Source organism: Lonchura striata, chromosome 2 (genome assembly GCF_050655825.1).
Source record: "Lonchura striata isolate lonStrDom1 chromosome 2, ASM5065582v1, whole genome shotgun sequence".
Classification (NCBI taxonomy): Eukaryota; Metazoa; Chordata; class Aves; order Passeriformes; family Estrildidae; genus Lonchura; species Lonchura striata.
Genome location: NC_140704.1, coordinates 130,307,514 through 130,330,703, shown reverse-complemented (window position 1 = coordinate 130,330,703; position 23,190 = coordinate 130,307,514). Strand labels below are relative to the sequence as shown.

General features: G+C 37.4%; 1 long non-coding RNA gene across 1 annotated transcript in view; it reads right to left on the bottom strand.

Annotated features, from left to right (window-relative positions):
• Window positions 1-118: 118 nt before the first annotated feature.
• Window positions 119-23,190, bottom strand: part of LOC146768421 (uncharacterized) — a 70,241-nt gene continuing 47,169 nt past the window's right edge. Inside the window, exon 2 of the long non-coding RNA XR_014952968.1 lies at window positions 119-23,190. This exon is cut by the window's right edge and continues 30,704 nt beyond it. This is a non-coding gene — a long non-coding RNA (uncharacterized LOC146768421).

Genomic DNA, 23,190 nt, shown 5'->3' with positions numbered 1-23,190 from the left:
AATATTCCTAGTCATCTGCGATTACTTTCCAATAGAAAGACTGAACACAGAAATTATTCTATTCAGATCCAGTGTACAGTCCTTACTTCCTCCTTTCCTATCTTTCTTCCTATGCCTCTTGCCATTTTTCTTTTATTTTTAAGTAGAAGAAGCCTGTAAATGAGCAGTAGCTGCCTTTGAATTTTTAATACAACTTATAAAAAATTATCAGTAGGATTTGAGCTGTGGACATACAGTAGGTTTTCGCCACGGTTTTTATATCTCTTATATCTGGATACATGAAAATACATAAAGCAGGAAAAAATGCTGTTCAGTACCTTCTGTCCTGCAGTATAGAAGTCTGTCTGTAGGAATATATCTGAAGCATTGTAAGCAATCTGAACTTTGATTTTCTAAGGCTAGTGGTGAATATTAACATCCAAAGTAACAAAACCAATTTTTACTAGATGTAAGGCCTGGGAGAAGCTGACAAATTTCTTCAAAGGCTTCAGATATTGTACTGATATTTCACTTCCAGAGAAACTGTGCATTGATTTAACCAATTTAAACTGAACTTTTGTGACTACATGCAATATTTCTATTATTCAGGCAGTTAATTTTATGGGGCACTGTGCAAATAATTTAGGTTACATATATATGTGTATATATATATATATATTTATAGATATATATGTATATTTTTATATATAATGTAGGTGTAAGAGTTGTACTGCTGAAATGAATGTCTGCAGCATTCTGCAGGGAGGTGGTAACTGTTGACATATTGTAGTGAGAAGGCAAGGAGTAAATAATAGAAATGCATATTAAATAGTATCTATTAAGTTCTAGAGACCATTGCACATTTAATTTAAGCCAAAAACCTCATCATTGCTAAGAGAGCATTTAGTATGCTTTCACTAGGAAAAATAAATTAAAAAAAAAAAAGAAATAGAAAAAGAAGCAGAGTGCCTTGCTGGACTCTTGCAGTTTAGAAAATTATCTGAGTATGCATTTGGTATCCAGCACTCCTCAGGTTTGGCTGGGCAATGCTGCTGATTTCACCATGAGGTAGACTGGAGAACATGGGAATAAAGCACAGCCCCAGCGAGATCAGCTGCTAGGGCAGACAACAAGTTACAAGTTACAAGCCCTCTAGACATGGATTAAGAAAACAAGCCTGATGATCCAAGTGACCTTCAGGCTGCACCTATGAGTGTGAATATGATTGATGGTGTGCATGTGTTGCCTGTTAATGTTTTTTTAAAACCTTGTTGAATAATAGTTACAGCCACCATAAAGGAGAGCTGTGCAAGTTCACTTAGAACTGTAGTTATAATCAGAAGACCACATGCAAAACTTTTTGAGAATTATCTCTGGTTTCTATCATTTAAGTGACAACTGGTTTTGCCAATTACAACTTAACCAGATTAATATTCCATTAGAGAGAAAATCACACAACTTAGCCAAGTGATAAAAAGATTAGAAGGCGATCTGCCCTTGCAATAATGTAGTCAAACTAGTTGTTTTTGTTCTAGTAAGTCTGACATCTGCCTTTGGATTTGTGTTTTAACCTAGACACTTATTCTCACTAAATTTTCACTCTTTATCACATACACTCAAATCTTTGCTAACATTGTATTTCTTTCTCATTGAGGCTGGAGTTTTTGCAACAGAGACAATTTTGTTTAATAAATACAGCAAAAATAATTTCAACTTGTTGAAGAGAGTGTTAGAGCAAGGAATGGGTACATTAACTCATAACTCAGTCTATTGCAACTCTATAGTATAGTGAAATTTACAACTGAATTGGACAAGGAAGAGATTCTATATTAGAAAGAAGATTCTATATTAGATTATTCTAGAAAGGACTTTCTGGGCTCAGTATTTTTGGGCTGCTTTTTCAGCACATTTTTGAAAATTTTTGAGAAAAGACTTACTGGAGGGAATCTGTTGGAAGGCCTCTGAAAACTAAGATCAACAAACAGTGCAAAAGGTAAACAGACAGAAGTGCAAAGTTGTCTTCTGAAATGACAAATAAAATGTGTTTGTGGTAAGACGTACTAATTTCCCTTTTGTTGAACACTAGAGAATATTTTTCCTGGCATGTGGTTTCTTCCTTCCATTGGCAGTGGTAAAGAGGGAAAAGCCATGCCTGGACCCTGTACTATCACCTGCTAGACACTATGGAACTTCATCTTAGTACTGTACTTTTGATAATTACTGTACTTGAACAGGATGGAGTCCTTTACATGATGATAAACCAAAATAGCAGATTTTCATCAGCGGAAAGCAGCCTATTTTACAAAGTTAGAGATGCTTGTCAGTGAACTCTGTGAGGTTATTTTTATGATCTTTCCAAGTTTCATTCTTGGAAACTGCCCTAAAGACCCACATAACACCAAAAAGAACCTTATTTTTTGTGGAATTGTTGTTAGTTTGGGTTATTTTATTTTAAATGGTCTTTTTCTTATTCTCAGACACACCTGTTTTGGTTTTGTGCTTAACCCTGCAGTTTAAATATGTTCTAAAGCATTTTATATCCTTCCCCCTCCCCTTCAGACACACATACACACCCACTCTGGTAATTCACAGTGCTATTTCCCAACTTTTATAGCCCTCTATAGATAAATGAATCAAAGGCTATTGAAGTCCAGTCATTCAGCAAGGCAGGTCAAGAATCCATCTCATCCTGCTACCGTCTAGCAAATTTAGCACACTGAAAGTCCAGTTGCAATTAGGAATTTCTTAGCTTGCAAAAATCCTACAATGTCAATTTTGCAAATGCAAGTACAAAGTGGTATCACTACTAGGTAGAGGCTGAGTCTTTCAAGATTGTTGGTGAACCCAAGAGATTGTAAGATTGTAGTAGCCTTTTAGAGTTTTCTTCCCTAACCAAAAATTTTGGAGTTTGCAGATGGGCTTGGGCAAAAGGAATTAAGATTGAGCTTTGAAGAGTAGGGAAAAATGGCAGAACACAGCCATGTCATCTCATATTGCTTATAATTCATTAACAAAGCTTTTGAACAGTAATGAGATCCTTGCCTAGCACTGGTTTTGATGAGAATCTGATAGGACATAAAGCTATCAAAGTCAGGCTTCTTTATACATCACAGTTCATTGAGCAACTTAAAAGCTTCAGTAAAACAAAGCACATGCAGCCCTCTGTTCTGGTGTTCTGCACAAAATAAATTTCCTATAGTCTCTGCAGAAATAATGGCTTATTATAACAGCTATTCACATCTAGTCACTGGACAATACTGTAGCTAAAGCAAAATGCAAAATGTTTTATTTGTGGAGAGGAGACTTAACAATCAGCTTTGTCAAGTCAGCCAGTTCAGAGCCTTATTAAAGGAAAGTGTGTGCTCAACAAAAGGTTCATCTCCCACATATTGATCCTGAGGATGTGTACGTGTTTGTCCTGACAGAAAGCTGAAAGTCTAGGAACCATGTGAAGCATGGCATTGCTTTTACTTAAGTGGATTAAAATAAAATCTAAAAATAAACAATTTCCAGAACATCTAGAACACAGAGCAGATGTTTGAATTCAGACCACAATATGGTACATGCAGATTGTAATTAATTGGCAAATACTTAAAGGCCCAAACACCTCCTAAAAACATTTTGGTTTTTTATTATTAAACTGTTGGAAAAAATGTAATGTAGGTTAATAGATGTGATAAACTGTGTTGTCTGTTTATGACACATGAGAAGTCACCCAAGAAACTGGGAGTTAGTAATCTCTGTTATCTGTGGTGATTACAGAGCTGAGCACCTGAGCTGTGGTGGCTCACAGCTGCAGGAGTCTTATTGAGGTCAGAGTGAGATAATCAATTCACATGATTAAAAGGGCAAGTGGCCAAACGGATGCATTTGGTGCTTTGTAACTTTCAGACCTGCAGAGAGCTCCAACTGACAGCACCAGTTGAGTAATGAGGTGAGAAAGGTTGAGCAGAAGGGTGTGCAAAGATGGAATGCATGTGCAGGTGTTGGACTAGGTATTGAATAATGTTCTGATAGGTTTAGGAGGATCATACATCAGTCTGAGGATATCCAGAATAAATAAATAGGTATTGCAATACAGGTGAGCTTGGGAGTACCTTGTACTTTCACTGTTTAGGAAACTGCCCAGAAAGAAGATCAGAGCTCCAATACAGAGATGGCTCGCACAGCGTGGGTGTAGTTGGATCCTGTAGACCTTGGCTTGGGTCTGTTACTTATACCCTATGTGACCATATAAGCTATTGTCTTCTGTGTTCTTCTTGAAGCTAATTTTTTTTTTTTTGTAACCCCAGCAGGAATTAAAAAAAAAAACAAAACAAAACACAAGCCACCAAACAAATAAACCAAAACAAAAATTCCCTATTCTTTTGGTGAATAAAATCTGGAAAAGCTTAAATGTGGTGCTCCAGAAAAGTGAGAAAACTGCATAAAGTTTTTCTCTGCTGGTCAGGTTTCAGTATAGTTTCTCTTGAAATCCCACAATACTTATTAAAAAGTCATTCAGAACTGCAAAGTCTAATTTTTCTGTCTTATATGCAATTGGAATCCAGAGAGTCTCAGACAACTTTAAAGATTTTAATTACATTTAAGACATTAAAGAATGTTGGTTTTTAAAATTAATTTACTTTTGTGCTACTCTATCATGGTTTTGTGCATGTTTGAACAGAAGTGTTACATCAAAGTATTTGCCACTGCTGGTGGTAACTACAATCCTTTAATCTGGTACCTCTGAACATCAAAGTATGTGCCATTGTAGCCAGAAGGGAATAACTGGTTTCTGATTTGATGGCAATATTAGGCATAAGACAGAGAAATAAAAGGCTTTTTATTATCTGCACCATTTTTTTAAAGCAATTTTTTTTGCATTTAAAGTCCTCAGTCATTCTGGCATCTTTTGACTATGTTCAGTCTACAGTACTGCCCTTGTAATTTTGCCACCAGTTTAGCAAATGATATAGCTTCCACAACAACTATTATCTTCTAGTTTCATATCATCAATTATATTCCAATAATACTGTTTCACATTCCAGAAGGTATCATTTACATACTCTTCTGCTGGAGGAAAGAACAAATATAAAATACAGAAAAGTCACTAAAATAGTAGCAGACTACATCTTCTGGTAATCTCCCTGAAAGTCTGAGAAGAAAAGATGAGATCAAAAGGACCGGGAGACCAAATTACCCATTGCCCTTTCCCCTTTCTCTAGGGTGAACTAATATCTAGAGGTCAGGGTTCAGCACAGTGCTTCAGCAGGAAGGAGCTGGTGATGGAGTGATAAGGCCGTCAAAGTGTGAGATCTGAGCCTGCTAAGAAACCTGTAGTCATAAATGCAAACATCTAACATAATGAAAATAAATTATCTATGTGCACTTCAACATCAACAACACAAAGCAGTGTGACGAGTCTTTCCTGTACTTCTCCCTCAGCCACGTCTGCTTCTTCCTTACTTTTTTGTGAGTATATTGACAGGAATTAACCATCTATAATGAATGTAGTACCAGAAAAAAAAGCTCAGTCTCTATTGAAATCATTGAGTCAATCACAATTTTCACCAAAGGAATGACCATACTAATAATAGAGAAAAACATTTAAATGCCAAATTATATTATTATTAACAGTTATTGTTAATTTAGTATTCATAGATATAGGCATAACAGAGAGAAACCTTGAATGCAGCATTTTAAACACAGGTCATTGAGCCAGATAAAATCTGTAACTTGTATATGTCTCAAAGGAGACCTTGAAATTCTGGGCATCATCAGTTATATTAAACAATAAAACATAACAGACTAGAAAATTAAGATTATATTTTATCATTTAAACTGAAATATATAATCAGTAAAATGAAAGGACAGATACATATAACACAGATCAGTTCAGTTTGAACCTGAGCTTTCATTTAGAAACAAGTAACTGCTTTACTGTGTGATATATCTAAAGAAGGCCTCCTGTTCAGGTATACACTGATTTTTTTCTAATGCATAAACACACCCTTGCCTCTTGCCTGCCCTCCTCATCTTCCTCATTCACTTGGGGGTACCTGAGCAATGCTGGGACTCTACCATGGGATCCCACGATGAGCCCAACAATCCCTGGTCGCACAAGAAACCCCAGAGGCTTTAATAAACAGAAAACAAATGCTGTGAAACTCCACACTTTTCTATTGCTTTCTGAATTCCCTTCAAAAGCATGCAAATATGTCAGAAAATAATATGTTTTTACTTGACATATGAGAAGACAAATCTGTGGTTAAGAAGTCAATCTAAGGTAAACATCACAGAGATAACATTTGAACTAATTTTTTAAGTGAGATGAACAGAAATTAGGTGGAAACAAATGGTTAATATTGGAACTCCTTCAAAGAGGGGCAGAGGTTGTGGAACTTTTTGAGAGTAGAAGGGAGAAATGTGTCGTTGAGAGTGAGGGAAGACTTGATGCCATAAAACACTTTTGTCATTCTAGCTGTCATGCTGCTGTGGATGGAGTTGAGTTTTGACCCTGCTGCAGAACTATAGAGATTTTGGTCAGAGTAGTTTCAGTGGCCTATGGGAGACCACTTTTTGCTTTTGCAAAGGAGTTCAGAAACTGCTCAAAACCCAAGAGTGAGGGAATATCACCAATGATATCCAGCCACTTCACTAAGTTCCAAACATAAATCTCTTTGTACTTTTGTTTCATGTGTCAAAAGAGCAACACAAAACCTTCTAAAAAAAAACCAAAAACAAACTAGCCTAAAGTTAATTTATACCCTTCCAGAAACACTCCATAGGCAAAGTCTCCCCTCCTCAGTATGACTTTACTCCAGTACTACCATATAACTACAATTTGCTAAGGAGTTAATTTCTTTTCTAGTCCAGGTTTAACCTCATTGGCAGGTCAGAACAGAAACCACTGCAAACAGTACAGAGGTTTAAATGACAGCAGAAACATTCTTGGATTTTGGATTAGCAATCACATGAGCAGGAGAACAGGAATTTGCAAGAGGGGTTGGTGTTTTTGAGGACTATATTAGAATATTATAAAGCAGGTTGCAGGGTAGATTTCAGCTGTAGCATGCAGCAGTAGAGTTCAGTGTGTTACCTTTAGGATAAGAACAGGCTGAGATTAGCTTTGACTGACAGGGAAGAGGCAGGGCTCAGATCTCAATTGTGATGACACCAGGTTTGAAAACAGTTGTGGGATGAGGTAAATGGGAAGAGGCAGGCACAGACAAAAAAGCATGAGCATAGAACCCAAAGTCTTCAAGTTCACTCTGACACAGTGCACTGACTTCTGTTTTCTTCTGTGATCTTCACTTACCTTGCTGAGGTATCATACAAGCCCTGGTGCTCTCCTGTACTCTCTCTTTTAACAGTGCTTCAGGAATCTGGATGATTTATAGCTGTTGCCATGCCAAGAAAGGCATGACAATTTTTCTGTTTGAGAAGACAGACCTAAAACTTTATAGATCTAAAACTGGCAGCAGGGATGAACATCTGCAAAAGATTCAGGAAAATCCTTTTCACATACTACAAAGTGTTTTATGTCTTTCTGATTTACTTGCAATATGAGTACTAAGTTAAGGTCTTAGAAAAGTATGATTTTTGGTTCTCTGTTTCCATTAGAATATATTCACCGAATGATTTTAAAAGGCAAATAACTTATAAAATTAATACTTGGTTGTTACTTCTCCATAATTTGGTAGTCTTGAACATCTTTCTTCATATTGAAGAACAAACCTAATTTGTTACCTTGATTGCACTGTAAGAGTTTTTAGTCCTTACCTTTTTTCTCTATTTAGACTTCTATATTTTCACCACTGCCACATGATTCCTACACTATTTCATGAACACAAAATTCATAAATATCTGTATGTATAATTAACTGTAAGGATGAGACCTCACTGATTTAAAAATATATTGTTCTTTTAAATCAGGGTTGGGATCCTAGAAGCCTAAGAAAGGTAAATATATGAAAATGAGGATATGAAGCAGAGCAAAGCTCTGTAAATAGGGACAGGTACAGACTAATGCTCTTATAAATACTGTGACATTTATTCTGTATTGAATTACTTGTTTATTTTATGTAGTCCAGTTTCAGAGCTCCATTGGAAGATTGTCATGATGGGCAAAAAGTGATTATAAAGATTAAAAGATTATAAACTGTGGTGAAAGAAGGGGATTTAAAAAGGGTGCTGGAGTACCGGTAAAAGTGAATTACTTATTTTGCATGTGATTTGACAGAAAGTACTTGATAGAAACATCACCTATAGGCAGAAACTGATAATATGAGTCTGAATGTGAAAATATGTCATAATATATTCATGAAGGTGAAACACCTCCCACACATCTGGGGTAGTATTAATTATGCCTTCCGAAGCAGAACAATCCCTTATGGGCTGCCAGACATTTAACAGATCGTTGTCAGAGTCAGTTCTACGCTGCCTACTTTTGCTGAGGTATTGCAAAATAAGACATCAACTTGGAAACAGATATCTGCAGTGCCAAGACTAAAAAGGACAATAATAAGCAGAGGTATGATAGAGAAGCACAAATGTGATTCCCAGAATCAAAAGAGTGGAAGAACTGAGTCTCACATTCTCAAGCAAGAACACCTTATAGAGTAGACACAATAGTACTCCCTTCCCCTAGCTCTCTGTCCTATCCCTTTCTTGCATTTTTTTTAATCCATTCTGCATGGATGGCTCAGATACCCACGCAAAATAATTTAGCCAACAAAATTGATGATTTTGTTTCCTTAGGTATCCTGAAATTTGTTCCAGTGTACCATTATGAACCCATCTGCAAAAGTCAGTGACCATGAACCTAGGGAAAGGACTTATTGTGAGAGGGTCAGAAGTAAGGAGGTCCAACCACCGCAAAGCAAGCCAGTCCCTCTCCAGAGAGCTTTCAAGGTGTGTTGAGTAGGTCAATGTGAAAGGAAATAATGACATGGAGAAAAAACTTTAACATATGGCAAAAAACCTCTTGCTTTACAAAGAGAAAATTGAAAGATGCAAAATTAAAACTAAGTAAGGTCAACTCCCACTGAAAATCTGTGACTGCTTAAACCACCAATTAAGTTCTAGATAGGAGAAACATATTCTGCCATCTTAAAAGTGGTCCTAGTCTCATACGTGTTTTGAAATTTTTAATGTCTGAACTGTCTATAATGCTTCATGAGTGCCTGAACTGCACAGCTGTTTTCCATGTGTTTATTATTCTTTGCCAGGTTAAAAAAGAAACAACAAAAGAAAAGAAACCTCCCACTATTCAGTGCAGTGCTCGGGCATTTATCTGTAATTTGGAGGCTTCCCCCCAGTGAGCTTTTGCCCTCATTGTCTTGATGTGGGAGTGCTGGGATGGGAAGGGCATGGCTGGCAGTGGATGTCACAGAGAGCAGTGTGTTATTTCCAAACACAGAATAGGTAAACTCCTGGTACATGGATCAGCTGGAGACTGGTGACAGCAGGAAGATGGAAAGTTCTCCGAGACTGAGTGCCATGTGAGTGCCATGTTGTAGCTTAGTCTCTACCACTCCATTACTCCTGAAAACCAATCTGAGAAATGTATTTTGGAGACTGGTGGTGTGGATTGCCTACTTTAAGAGGAATGAATATTCATCACAGGGGATGCACAGAATGCACAGAATATTCTTAATTTGAAGGGACCTGAAAGGATCATCAAGTCCAACTCTTAAGTAAATGGCAGGACAGGGATTGAACCCACAACATCAGTGATATTAGCACCATGCTCTAACCAACTGAGCTAATCTCAGCATCTAGACCATGCTGAAGCCAAACCTTCAGAATAATACACAGCAGGGACATCTCCTAATGGAGGTCTGTTATGAAGGAAACACCCATGCAAGCAACATATTTCTGATTTGAAATCTCAGATACTTGGATGTCACCTCAGGAAAATTTTCCCCCAAGTTTTTTGGTGCCCCGTACCACAGCAATTATATGGCTGATAAAACAGTTGTGCTTTCTGAAGAAAGCATGCATATTTTCTGGTGCTTCAGTTATTGTACATCTTGTTCATGTTCTTCCTTGTTAAAATAGACTAAAACATTTCAAACATGTTCTTTTACAGCAGAATTTATTCTACAAATGGAGTAAAAGTGCAGCAATATCCAATCTCAGTTGTTAATAGTCTTGGGAATTGAAAGACGGGGGCTGAAGAAAAGAAGTGAGAAAATAAGGAAACAATAGAATTGTCAGGTTTTGCTTAGTGAGCCGCTGTCTTGGCTTGCTACCAAAGCTGTTATTTCTGTGTCTCTGCAGACGGAGGTGACATACACTGTGGATCTTGCATGTCATCCTGCCTAGACTTCGGAGGAGGCACTGCACTGATTCATGCCTGTGAGAGACTACATCTATTTTTAGATGTAGTCTAAATAAATAAATTTTTAGATGTAGTCTTTGGATAAAATGTAGAGAAACTAATGTGCTTGTGAAAGTCATAGGGGTCATGTAGAAAAATAAGAAACATGATACTGTTATTGGTTTTCTTTTTTTGTTCTTAGCCAAAATGTACATCTTCATGGAATATCAATATTTCATGGTTACTGAAAATCAAATTTAGAAATCAATGGAATCTTCAAAGAAAATGCTCCCACTGAGAAGTTATTTTATCAATTAATTAAATCTGAATGGTTCTGCTCCATCCTAAAATTCAAGTTGCAGGAGGATCCTTCCTAGGAGTAAAGCATAATGAACAAAACCTGTAAGTTTTCTTAAAAGAGTTCATTAGCTATTCTGAAAGATAAATAAAATGCTCTCTCCTTGACAGTGCCAACCTTCATTTGTGCCATGTCTTGCAACACACAGGAGGTCTGTGTCTCAAACTGACTGTACTGAACCTTAAAAAATGGAGTATATGCCTGCAAAAGCAATGAAATCTGTCCAGTTGAGGTAATTATACCTATTCCAGACCGCAGGAAGTGTGTGCGCTGTTGGGTGGGAAATGCTGTGCCTAGAAGAAAAGGTTGGGTGTTTTCTTAGCTTAACCTAAAGTCCTTGATCTGCTTTGAGACACAGAACAAGACTTGGGGAGATCAGCTAGAGGACATATTTAGACAACAGTGCTAACAGTCTTAATTAGCAATGCCAGGTTAATGTAGCTGGGTGATATTTATAGCTCTGTCCATGCTGTATCTGTGCATCAGTTTCTCTCTTTAGGCAGTCATGGAAGGACATGCATCATACAATGCTTCTTACTCTTCTAGAAATGCACATAGATGACAGTTCACAGAAGTTTGCAGTAGAACAGAAGAATGATTTTGCAGATTAACAGGCATCATATAACGTAAATATTCTGTTCTAAAAGAATACGCAAGGTGATTAAGCAGAAAGAGAGCTCTGTGGTATTTGAGTCTTTAATGAAGAGCACAGAGATTTTATTAGCTCTTTGATGAAAAATTATCAAGGAGAGAGATGAAACTGAAGGATGAAATATTAGAGTCACCTTTTCCTTATGTTGAAATCCCTCACCATAAGCAAGTGGTGTACAGGTGGCAGATTTATAAAGAAAAATTATTTTTAGAAAAGGAAATTTAATAAAGAAAATATGTTGAGTTGTTTGAAAAGTATGCAATGGCTCATTTAGCAATATAAAAATCTCAAGTGCATACATATGCATGCAATTTTACTTGTCCAGGTGACAAATTAATTGCCTTCCTCATGAAGAAAATAATATTCCTGAGGGGAAAATAAATTATTAAATATAGAATGAAGCAAAAGCTGATAGACTATTAAATGAAAAGTATTTTTCTGTATCCTCTATATGAATTCAAAGCAGTATCTTCTTTCAATGTAACATGTCACATCAAGCCATAAGGATGATGGCCTGGGTAGCTGTTAGCTTAAAATTTTTACGTAGCATTTTTTAATCCCACAGAAGAATTCTGAGTTGATTCTTTGGAACTCTAAATGAAGGACAAAATCCAACCTTGAGCAATGCCCCATTCCTTATGATTTTTTTCTGTCTTTCACTTTGGTATGTACCCAACAACAAAGCTAGAGGGTTTTGTTTGTTTTGTTTTGTGTTTGTTTTGGGTTTTGTAGGGGTTTTGTTTGTTGGGATTTTTAAAGTTTTTTATCTGGTGATAAAGACAATCCCTAGGAAACAGATGTCTCTCCCTTCTGTGAGATGGAAGTAAAGGTGATTATAAGATTATGTAACCCCTTTCAGTTTGTTTGAGTTAAAAGCCAGGAGAGGGGAGCTGTCTTTCTGTGTTTCCCTTTGCTCCCTGCTATAGAAGGATAGAAGGAGACATTGTAAGTCAAGAATTGCTGACACTAGGTCTTTAACAGATCTGCTCGAAAAACAGCTGTACACCCTGCTTCAATGAGAGGGTAAAACTGCGGGACTGGGTTTTCAGCAACTAAAGGTATCTCCTGCCTTAACAATATGGCCATTGTATTGAGATTTCCTCATGCCATTCACAAAGAATAGCAATAGCATGGAATCTACTCTGCTAGAGCATATTATGTGCCTGTGTGAGTTTGTGTCTTCTCTGCCAAAGACTTTGGAGGAAGTTCTTCAGTGAAACTCTGAGAGGGAATAAACATTTCTATTTATGTTTAACCAACATGGTTCAGTTTTACAACTGATTAATATGGACTAAAATAATTGGGGTTTTTTTAAATAAAGCAGCTGTGTTTATCTTTTCTAATGTAATAGATTATATTTCCTAGATCAATAGACTGAACTCATTAGCTATAAAAATGTCTAATGCTTTAGAATCTGCTGCCTTCTATGTCTTCTCCCATTTTTTTTAGGCAGATATGAACACATAACAACCCTCATTCAAGTAAATTTAGTGTTGTGACATAACGTGGCAGAAGTATGTAAGTCCCAAGGTAGCGTTCTCAGCCTCTTCTTTCATGTTGCCACGATATGAAATAAAAGAAGACTCCTTACTCACAGTATTTGGAAGCATTAAAGGCTGACATAAAGAGAAGTCAAAACAGTTTTGATACTTTAATTCCTATTTTTTACCCTGGAACTTCATGAAAAATTCTAGCACACTGTTTCAGGATACTTAGAGGGACAGAAATTATTGTGATTAAGATGACAGAGTGGGTTCATAAGTGTTGCTTGGAGAAAGATCTCTGACAGATGTGTCATTTTAAAATGGTGGCAAAATAACCAAACACTAAAAATACACCAAAACCAGAAAGAGAGCAGAAGAAATTTATGCCTTTTGAATCTCTTCAATTACATTTTGTGTTGTTAATATCATGACATGGATAATTTTTGTTATACTTAAAATGTACCTTTAAATTTTCTCTAGCATTACCACAGAGAAGACCATTCTATTGTGCATCCTACTGTCAGGGAAATGCAGAGATGAATAGCAGAAATAAATTACTACTTAACAAGAAGGATAATTTCCAGAGCCTGAATGTATCCAGAAATACTATTTCCCAAAAGAATGCTCAATCTCAAACACTTCATGGAAGGAATAAAGTACATTTGTCTAGAGGCTGGGCTGTGATATTTACCCATGACATTTCCCTGGTAAATTGAGTTGGAATATATTTCCAAGGTAAGGTAGCATTTCAGTTTTGTTTGATGTGTAAACATATTGACATAAAACACATCCACTTCAGTTTTAAGCAAATTCCATGTCCTAGAGTCTGTCTAAGACTGCAGGAAATGAGTTGTACAGAAATTCACAACTCCTAAATACAGTACATTTAGCAGATTTTAGGGCTATATAAGCAGGTTATGAATGCTAGTGAATAGTAAAGGAGAAGGACAGTTTTTATCACTTTGGGATCTAAAATCAAGCTATATGTTCATTGGAAGTTAGAGGGACACTTTTCAAAGTTAAAAACGGAAAGGAAAACCTAAATGTTTCAGTGACTAGTTGATGCTGGGCCTTTGTAATTTATTTTTACCACAGGCAAAATTACCATAAGACACTGAATAGAAAGGTGCTTGGGAGGATTTGGGATGAGATACACAGGGAAACTCTGGTCCCAGCTACACACAATTTGCTTACCTCAGCTTTGCAGATCTTCACAAGTTTAAAGCCAATTATAACCTTGTCAAAATGCAAGAAATTAAATCAAGACTTTAGATTGACTGCCAGAGCAGGCTATTAAATACCTGAAAACGCTTATGGCAGCAATTCTTTTCAAACTCATCTTCCCAGTAGACATTACCAAAGAGAGATGGTTTTTACAAGGTCATTTTAAAAAAGGGTGGTTATAACACACATAATAACACAACACACACAATTCAAAATTTAGAATGTTTGTTTCCAGGTATAAGGTACTTACCACCTCTCTGGTTCCTCTTTAGTAAGTTCCCTTTGTCTGAATATCAAATCTGGCCTTATGTCTTTTTCTTTTGAAATGTTTGATATTTCCTGGATTTGTACTGGGAGTCTGGATACTTTGAGTTGCTCTGCCAAGTACCTGGAAAAGTAGAAGTGAAGTAGGACAAAGCTTCACACAGCTTGAAATGCTCAAAAGTCTTCATTTAGTCCTAGTTCAGGAAAGGAAAGTTCTGGAGGATTGAAGCTGATCCTTGACCTGAGTTCAGCATGTTAGTGCTCAGCAAAGGAGCGTGTGTGTCCCTTTCCCCATTCCCAGCAGTGGAGCAGATCCTCCATGGTGGAGCTGCTCTACCCCAAGCTTTCCTTGTCTGTGTGAGTCTGTGTGTGCTGCTGCAGTTTCAGCTAAACATGGAAAATAATGTGGTTTGTGAGGAGACTCTAAAAAATATGGTTCTATAATATGGCCATGTCTAAGGAGAGAGTAGGGGTGGCTGCCTGTCCCCACTCATGAGCACTGAGGCTTCGTTGGGACACTTCAGCATAACTGTGCAAGGTGGATCCTACATTTAAGAGGAAGAGGTGTCCTGTTTGCTTCTCCTTCCTCTTATGGCATTTGCAGATGCCTATTCCTAATAGAAGGATCAGTCAGGAGCGAATGGAGGAGATTGTTCTGGGGAAGGTGCTCTGGCTAGGGAGGAGAAAGGAAGGCTGAGGACGTGTGTTTGCATTTACCCTGCTGACCCTCTCAAAGTGGGTCTCACCAAGCAAGCCACCCAATCCCATCCAAGAGCATCAGATGCAGCACAGTGAGGAGCTGTTCATCAGATCTAAGCCCTAACTCTGTTCACAAACTCATTTCCAGAGCTCTGTGTTTATGACATTAAAAAAAATTATAAATTAAAGGAATAGTTCAATGCATAAATCAAACATAAGGTAGCAGTGGCACCAAATTTTGCTGGGATGGCACCAAATCTTCCTCTGTGTGGAGGAGGAAGCCACGAGGTGGCACTGGGGGATCACTTTCCTGTGGGGAGCTGTGAAGGTGCTAATGGGGCCAAAAGCTTCTAACCTCTTTCCCACTATGTCATGGGCAAGTTTTGCAGTTGAGGTGGAATCTGTATGCACTGGTATTATTATGATTCTTCACTAGACATGAAAATGAGGCAAACCTAAATACACTGAGCACCTGAAGTGGCATGGCTTTCAGTGAGTTTTTCCTTTTTTTTAATGATTGCAAAAGTTTCTGCCTGATAGAACCCTTGGCAACCCCAATGAAAGTTGTTTTAAGATCCTTGCAACTAGACTGCAAGCAGAAACTCCAGGATATGCTTTGATTGTGCCTGTGCCTAGGCATCCTCAACTCAAATTCCACAACAGACACATTCATATAAGTTTGTAGAAGCTTTTCACTGACTCATCAGCACTTTCTGTGCCCAGCAGGATGGAAATTCAGATCCTTTGGAGGATTTTCTTTACAAGGTTTATGAAAAATATGGAGAACAGTAAACACCCTTGTGCTACATTTGTTGATGGAACATTGTTCTCCTACTGACTGGAGCTTGAATTAAACCTGGTTTCTGAACTAAATTTACATTTTGTATTTGTCAGTTTCTGATAATAGATGTCTTCATGTTAAATTTCCTAATGTTAAAACAGATGGGACAAATTCAGCATGGTGGACATTCAAGCCTTTACTTGAAAACAACAAAGATCAAATACTTCAAAATCTTGACTCCAAATGAGAAAGCAATGAAGACATAACTTCAGGAGGACTAGATAGAATAAAAGTCCTCATGGACCAAACTAACTTTTTTTTTATTTAAATTGAAATTATTAATAACAACTTATATTAATTTCTTAAATTGTTTAACTCATCATATAAAATAATAATCAAATTTAAAAAGTCCAGAAGAGAAAGAAAGAGAGAGACAAAGAAAGAAATAAAAAGAAAGAAAGAAAAGAAAGATTTCGCAAGTAGAGTATCTCTGGCATATTGGAGCTGAATGTTGCAAACATATGAAAAAGCTAAAGAACTGATTTACCCCAAAAACACTTTTGAAAGTCATTAGAAAATGGAGCATAAGGATTACCCACGTGTTGAAGCCTGAGCAGCCATGCACATAACCTCTGCAGTGCCTGTGCTTTCAGGGGCCTCAAAAGGCTGCATGTCCCAGTAAATCCACAAAAAGAACAACTCTTAGGGATTTGTTGTTCTTATGCTTCAAGGAACAAAGAACACCTTTATCAAATTTCTTTGGCATCAATTAATGCTTGTGAGCAAATTCTCTCTTTTTTATTTCCCTTTCTATTTCTTTTTCTTTCTTTCTCTTCCTTCCTTCCTTTCTAACAGATTGATATGAAGTGGTGAGCAGCCCTCAACTACTTTGAGTGGAGAGAGTGACATTCAGAGCAGCACTGCCTTTGGGTAAAATTGCCTTTCATACAAGCTGGGTTGTTGCTTGCAAAACTGTATTTTTGAAAAAAAAAAAAGATTGCCTGCCAGCTAACACTCATATTTTTACATATAATGCATGCTAGAAAATAGGTATTTCTTCATGGTCCCCTAATTTTAAAAACACCTATTAAGTCTGTCAGTCCTGGAACGAGGGGTTAAAGGGAAAATGCGTAGGCAGAAAGGGCCTAGGAAATGTGTTGGTTCACAATCTTGGTGAGTTCTGTCCATGGAACAGTGACAAAAACATGGTCTAGCCTTGTCACATTAGGACAAGGTACTGAGAGTTCGGTCACTAGTCATTTCAGCCTTTACTATGGCTACTGATATTTTAATCATTGCTGCTAATTATGGCTTTGTATTATGTTTATCAGCCTATGACAAGCGGGATAAACAGGCCAAATTCCCTTTCATAAGCACCCACAGAGCCTGAAATGTAACTTTCAATTGGCAGTGATCTCAAAAAGATCAAAGCAAAGTCCTAGAAGCAAAGGAAGGTAAGTCCTGTGATCCTTTCTCACACACAGCCCTTTTGTATGGGTTTGAGATTCCTACAGTCAACTCTACTTTTTCCAGTTGTCCACTGGGCCATTCCTCCCAGAGCAAAGACACAAATACAAAGCCAACACACCAGTGCTGTGCTTGAAAGGACAGATCTAGGTCAGTGGGGGAAAAAAAAGACTTTTACACTTTTACATATTTTTCAGTCCAACAAGGATCTTCAAAGAGCTGTGAAAGGCAGAAAAAGTAGTGCAGAGATCATGAAAAAGGAGATTATAAATCTTTCTTTGGACCTGCATCTTGCTCTGAGGGAAGCAGCAATGTGGTTGTTTTGTTTGGCACAGAAGTTCTCAGCCTCTTTTGTATGTGGAGCCTCTTCTCCTGCTTAGCCAGGTTAAATACCAACATGGCCAGGAAGGTAAAATTATAATCAAGCTCCTTCTAATCTGGAGAACAATGATTTTCATCCTGAATCAGTTTTCCTTATCATTAAAACACTTCTGTTTTGTACAATATTGTGGATCTGAGTGACTCCTTACAAGGTCATATAGGAAATCCTTCTTTGTGACACATTATTTGTCTGGCAAAGAGCCAAATTGTGGAGAACAGGCATATAAAAGGGCTGTAGGTTTGCTGCTCATAGGATTAAGGTGGATTCTTATCTGAAAGCTTTCCTTGTTCCCCTTTGTAGACTTTTTACAAGCAAGTAAGTAGACTGCAGGGAAGGGAGTAGTCACGTTTAGCTAGGAGATTCTTGGTGATTCCCATGAGGAGCTGTTCTATGCTGCAGCTGCTGCATTACTGACAACAGTAAATAATGTCCATTTTAGCTTATTGGAATGGCCTTATCATACAAGAACAGGTTATGAGAAAAATAGAGCTAGTAGATACAAATGAGTACTTTCCAAGAAAAGTGTTTGAACACATAGAAAAAATGGCTGAAAAAAGCCAAGGATAGACAGTGAGGTCAAATATGTCTCCTGAGAGATTAGAGTCTGAATTAGAAATATCCTATGGAGCTGGAATACCTGAGTGAAGGAAGAAATGCTGAGTGAAGGTGTTGCTGTCAGCTGTGTGTCACTTACAACAGAGAGCAAAACCCCAGAGCCACTTCTGGGGAGGAAGTGAACAGCAGACTGTGCACAAAGTGGGATGGGGAAACACAGAGAGAAATGTTGGATCAATGATTTGAACTGCAAATGGCCAAAATGGATTAACAGAGTGCTGAGTTTTCCACAGGCCCTGGACTGAGAATTGCAGGAGCTAGTGTAAAACCAGCAAGTGCTGACCCTTTGGGCAGGGTGTGAAGGAGGCTGCCTGTCCCATAACCAAGTGCACCCTCTCAAGGCCCTGGGGACTCTGTGGCATTCAATGACAGAGCAAGCTGCTGTAGAAGCAGTTATCAGTGCTGGGCTGGATGGTAGGACAGTACAGGTTTTCATTGCAAAGGCACTGCTCTAGATGTTGATGGAAAATTCTTTGTTTCTTGGATTTTCTGTCATCCCATCAAAACCATGTGTAGCGCGCATTCTTAGTTAAGGGCCAGCTTTTTATATGTGAGCATTTTAAATTAAATTGAAAATGTTAAGCACTACCAACTAGTGTATAAGATATGAAAGCCTAGAGTTCAGCACACATAGGTTAATGCCTACTTTAGGCAGTGAAGTACTTAGGATTTTATTTCACTGCCAAAAAATGCTGTTAAAACAATCTGTGGGCTTAGCAGGAAGGTAAGAATCAATATTAGAAATGTGTAATTTCAACATGGTAATGGATATGGGGCATAATTAAAACCCACTTTGAATGCTTGGTTTGTTTTTGTTTGGTTTGGGGCATTGATTTCTTAATTACATTGTCATCTCTGCACTTTTATTCCAGTACTTTTTTTGTCTTACCTCTCTGTTATTTCTGGAAAGTTTCAGTCAATAACAATAGATTACTAGAAGCCTTTAAATTGTACTTTCCCCTTCACCCCATAAAGGGGAAAATTTTCTCCACAGGCAAATATCCCAGCTTTGTCAAGCTAAATCACGATTTCTGAATCATGGCATGGCACACACCGCATATGTCACTTGTTTTGGACTGAAATGCCACTTGCAGATCTTTGCACTTCACTTAACTGTCTTCAGCAGTAGCAGTAGATGGCAAGGTTTATTTTAGGTGAATGCTGAAAAATGGAGAGGCCTCACAAGCTTAAGACTGCAAAGGAAGACTTGGCACAATCCTCACAAAACGACCAGCTGTTCATAAAATATTTTATCCTTAGATGACTTATGAAAGTCTGTTTACCTACTGATGGATTTGTGGTGTCTCATATTTTGAAAGATGTTCAATAATGGATTTTGTAGCAATAAATGCAGTGTCACTTATTATTCCAGTGTCAGCTGAGATGCCTGAGGGCATTTGAGACATGAACAGTATGAGCTGTGCCCCGCAAGTCTGTCAGAAAACTCATGCCCTTCTGGAAGAACAGCTGAAGACCAGGTGAGAAACCCTAGGGATCTTTAATGATAAAAGACAATCTTTGGACAAATTAATTGTACCCAGAGGTATCATTATTAACAGGATTGTGTATTTTTGCTGCAGGAAGGTATTATATCTGCAAAGACATTCTTATGAGTTTAAAGAAGATGACACAACATTAAAATTCTTATCTGTTAGGTGATTCTGAAAAGAGGTTGAAATCTGAAGATAATGATTAAAAATCTATGTTGCAAATAGAAAACTGAATTTTATTTGCCTATAGTAGAGGAGGAAATCCCAGATTTACAATGCAGCACATGCTGTGGTTTCTGGTTGGGTTCTTCTCTGGATATAGTAAGTCCCAATGTCCCTCAGCTTTTTAATATTTCATAATACTGAGTTCAAGTAGATGCAAGTGAATTGCTGTGCAGGCTCTGGAGTGCTGCTCCTTCCAGGATGACATTTACTGGCATGGCAGGTCTCCAAGGCTGCTCCCTGAGTAATGTGGAGAACAGGTGCTGTGTAACCTGAATTGGTTTAGCTGTAGTAAAAGCATTCATATCAAAGAGCAAACACTGCTGAAAGTCCATATTCTGGTTTAGTTACTGGATAACTTGTTCAAAGACTGGATTGGGAAGCACTTGTTGATTGAGCACATCCCAGAATAAAAACCCACTGTGTACTCTGACAGTAACAACAGCCAGTCCTGCTGTATATATTACATCTGTAAGACTTTTTCTAGGTGGTCCTAAAGCGTTCACTCCTATGCATCTTCACCAGTGTATTTAACATTAAAGGTTATCTAACTGAACACAGGTGGAAGAGACAAAATCGTCTCTAGAAACAATTAAGGGTGAGTAAAATATCAGCAGGAGATGCTTTGGCAATCTAATCCTCATTTACTTGAGTGTTGATCCTCTATTACAGTGTTCAGGCAGCTGCTGTCCTATCTGGGACAGGCGGTCTCCAGAGCATTCTTTCTCCAGCTGTTTTTTGTTTATCTACAGAAAAGGAATACAGATTTTTTACACAAATAAGAACTAAACATAATTTCTAGGGTCAGTAAAAAAATGTGCCAGCTTAGTAGACAGAGCACTAGGTGATCTTCTGCATACATTGCAATGTCTCTCTAGCTAGTCTTTGGATTACTGTGGTTTCATCTCTTTAATCTTGTGTATAACAAATGAAGACACAAAGAAATATATTTTGAAAACATTAATATATCAGAATGAGGTATTTCAGACATGGTAGAATTCAAGAAACTTACATGTTTCTAAATGGAAATACTATAGGCTATCTTGAGGTTTCCAGATTCAAGTGCTTTTTTGAGACATTGCTTGTTTGGATGCCAGCTCTGCTCATCAGGAATTATTGTGCCCAGCAGTTTAGTTGATAAGCTGAGTAATGCATCTGAAGGAAGACCAGATGGCTAAATTTTGCCCTCTATTTCTTTCTGAAGGAATATGTGACCTAAAAATAGATTAGGAACAATGGCAAAGGTGTAAATAAATCCTTCTTTGGCATAAACTACCCCAGCCATAACAATTTGCCAGCCTTTTGTGCTATTCTTTGCTCCTTGTCTGTGTTTCTGTCAAAGTAAAATGTGATGTATGGGGAAAAGATCTATGATTGTGCTAGTCAACTAACAAGGAAAGAGAAAAGAATCTGCTTTTTTTGTCACATTAACGGAGAGATTAAATGTAGCCCTAAAAAAACCCTGGATTTAAAGACTGTGTTCAAGGCAGTGTTCAAGGTCAGGTTGGATGGGGCTTTGAGCAATCTGTCTCTCTGCATGTCAGAGGAGGGACCAAGTGAATGTTGAAGGTCCCTCCTGACCCAAATCACTCCCTGATCCTGTGATCTGGGTGTAAATCTATAACTTGGGGCTGGTACTCATAGTGTTCAGTCTTTGTTGTGATGAAACTAATATTGTAGTCTGGAGGACAAATCCTTTTGTGCACTCATGGGATGTAGATCCAGAGCAGTTACACTGCTTACAGAGGAAGAATAGCAGTACAATTTGGGACAATCAGTTATTAGGATTTGGGACTGCCCCTTATACATAGCTTATTGATCAACAAAGCTATTTCTGTACCACTTGCTTCATGCATTTGAAAAATAAAAATTAGATTGAAAGAATCAATGCAATTTATTGTCTGCTTCCTAAGGATTGATGGTCAGGATTTAATTTGACAGTAATCTATATTAGAATAAAATCTTACTGTAAGATAAGTTCTACTGAGCCCCTTTACTATGTGGTTACTTTAATTAAATACCAGGAAATGTCTTGTAAAAAAAAAAATGCTACATTGCAACTTATCACTATTGTTATTGCTGTTATTAATTACATTGTGTCTTAATTTTTAACAACGTATTATGGATTAACAAAAATCCATACAAATCATAAAGAAGATGCTAGTTCTGCTATTGTATTTGCTGGACATTTTTAGATAGAACAACACAACAGTGCATGTATTATTACAGTTTAGTAGGTCATTCTTCTCCTTTTGATGCCTACATTATCCATTTACATTTTCAGCCTGCTTTCAGAATATTTATTATATAGTCAAAGTAGACCTAATTTGACAGACTTTTATATTGCTTTATTTTTAAACCTTCCCTTTGGAAATTTTCAGGATTTAGCCAGTCTATGAGTTTTCAGGGCATTTTAGCAGAATTCAGTAACTTCTCTCCCTGGCAACACAATGAACATCAGTTGAACTATCTGCATTTTTCTGTTCTGAATAGCAATCACCAGCATATTACACATTCTTATATAAGTATTTCTTTTAGTTCTGTTGATAAAAATTAGAAAATGAAAGAACAAAACTGTTTCCATTGCAGTCTCTCCCTGTAAGTGCAACTGTAAGAAGATTTCCCTGCAATCATGGTAATATTTTACAGCGATATAGAGAACTGATCATGTGAATCTCATAGAAATTGTATTTCTCCCAAAGATCTCTGAATGATTATGTGGTAAATGTATTCCAAAAATCCTTCAGACTTGACTTCCCTTTGTGCTTCAGAATCAAGAATTGTGGACACCCCCTCTCAAAATTGAAGTGTCCACAGGCACAAAAAAAATCTTAGACTGTAAAATCTAAATCTAAACTCTAAAGTTCAGATCTTTTAGTACTGTTCCATGTCAAGATTACATTAGGGCAATAGTGAAATAGAATGAGCAAATAGAGAATTATTCAAATAACCCAACTACTTTGAAAACTTAGTTTGTCCAGTCAGTGGAAGTTTTTATATGATATAGACTCTTTTCTGACTCAAACACTTATGGCCAATTTTGCTTGGATTCCAGAGACTCATGCAAACTATACTATTGATCCTGCAATCAGATTAAGTCTTGACTCTTAAACTCGTGGGAAGCCCCATATCTTTTAATTAAGATTGTTCTGATACACAAATAATCTCCAAACAATTCAAAACTGGAATTGTATCTCTCACTAGAAATGCTATCCTTTAATCTAAGGAGCCTAATTCTATGCTCTCAGCTACTGCTTTCCTCTATTTG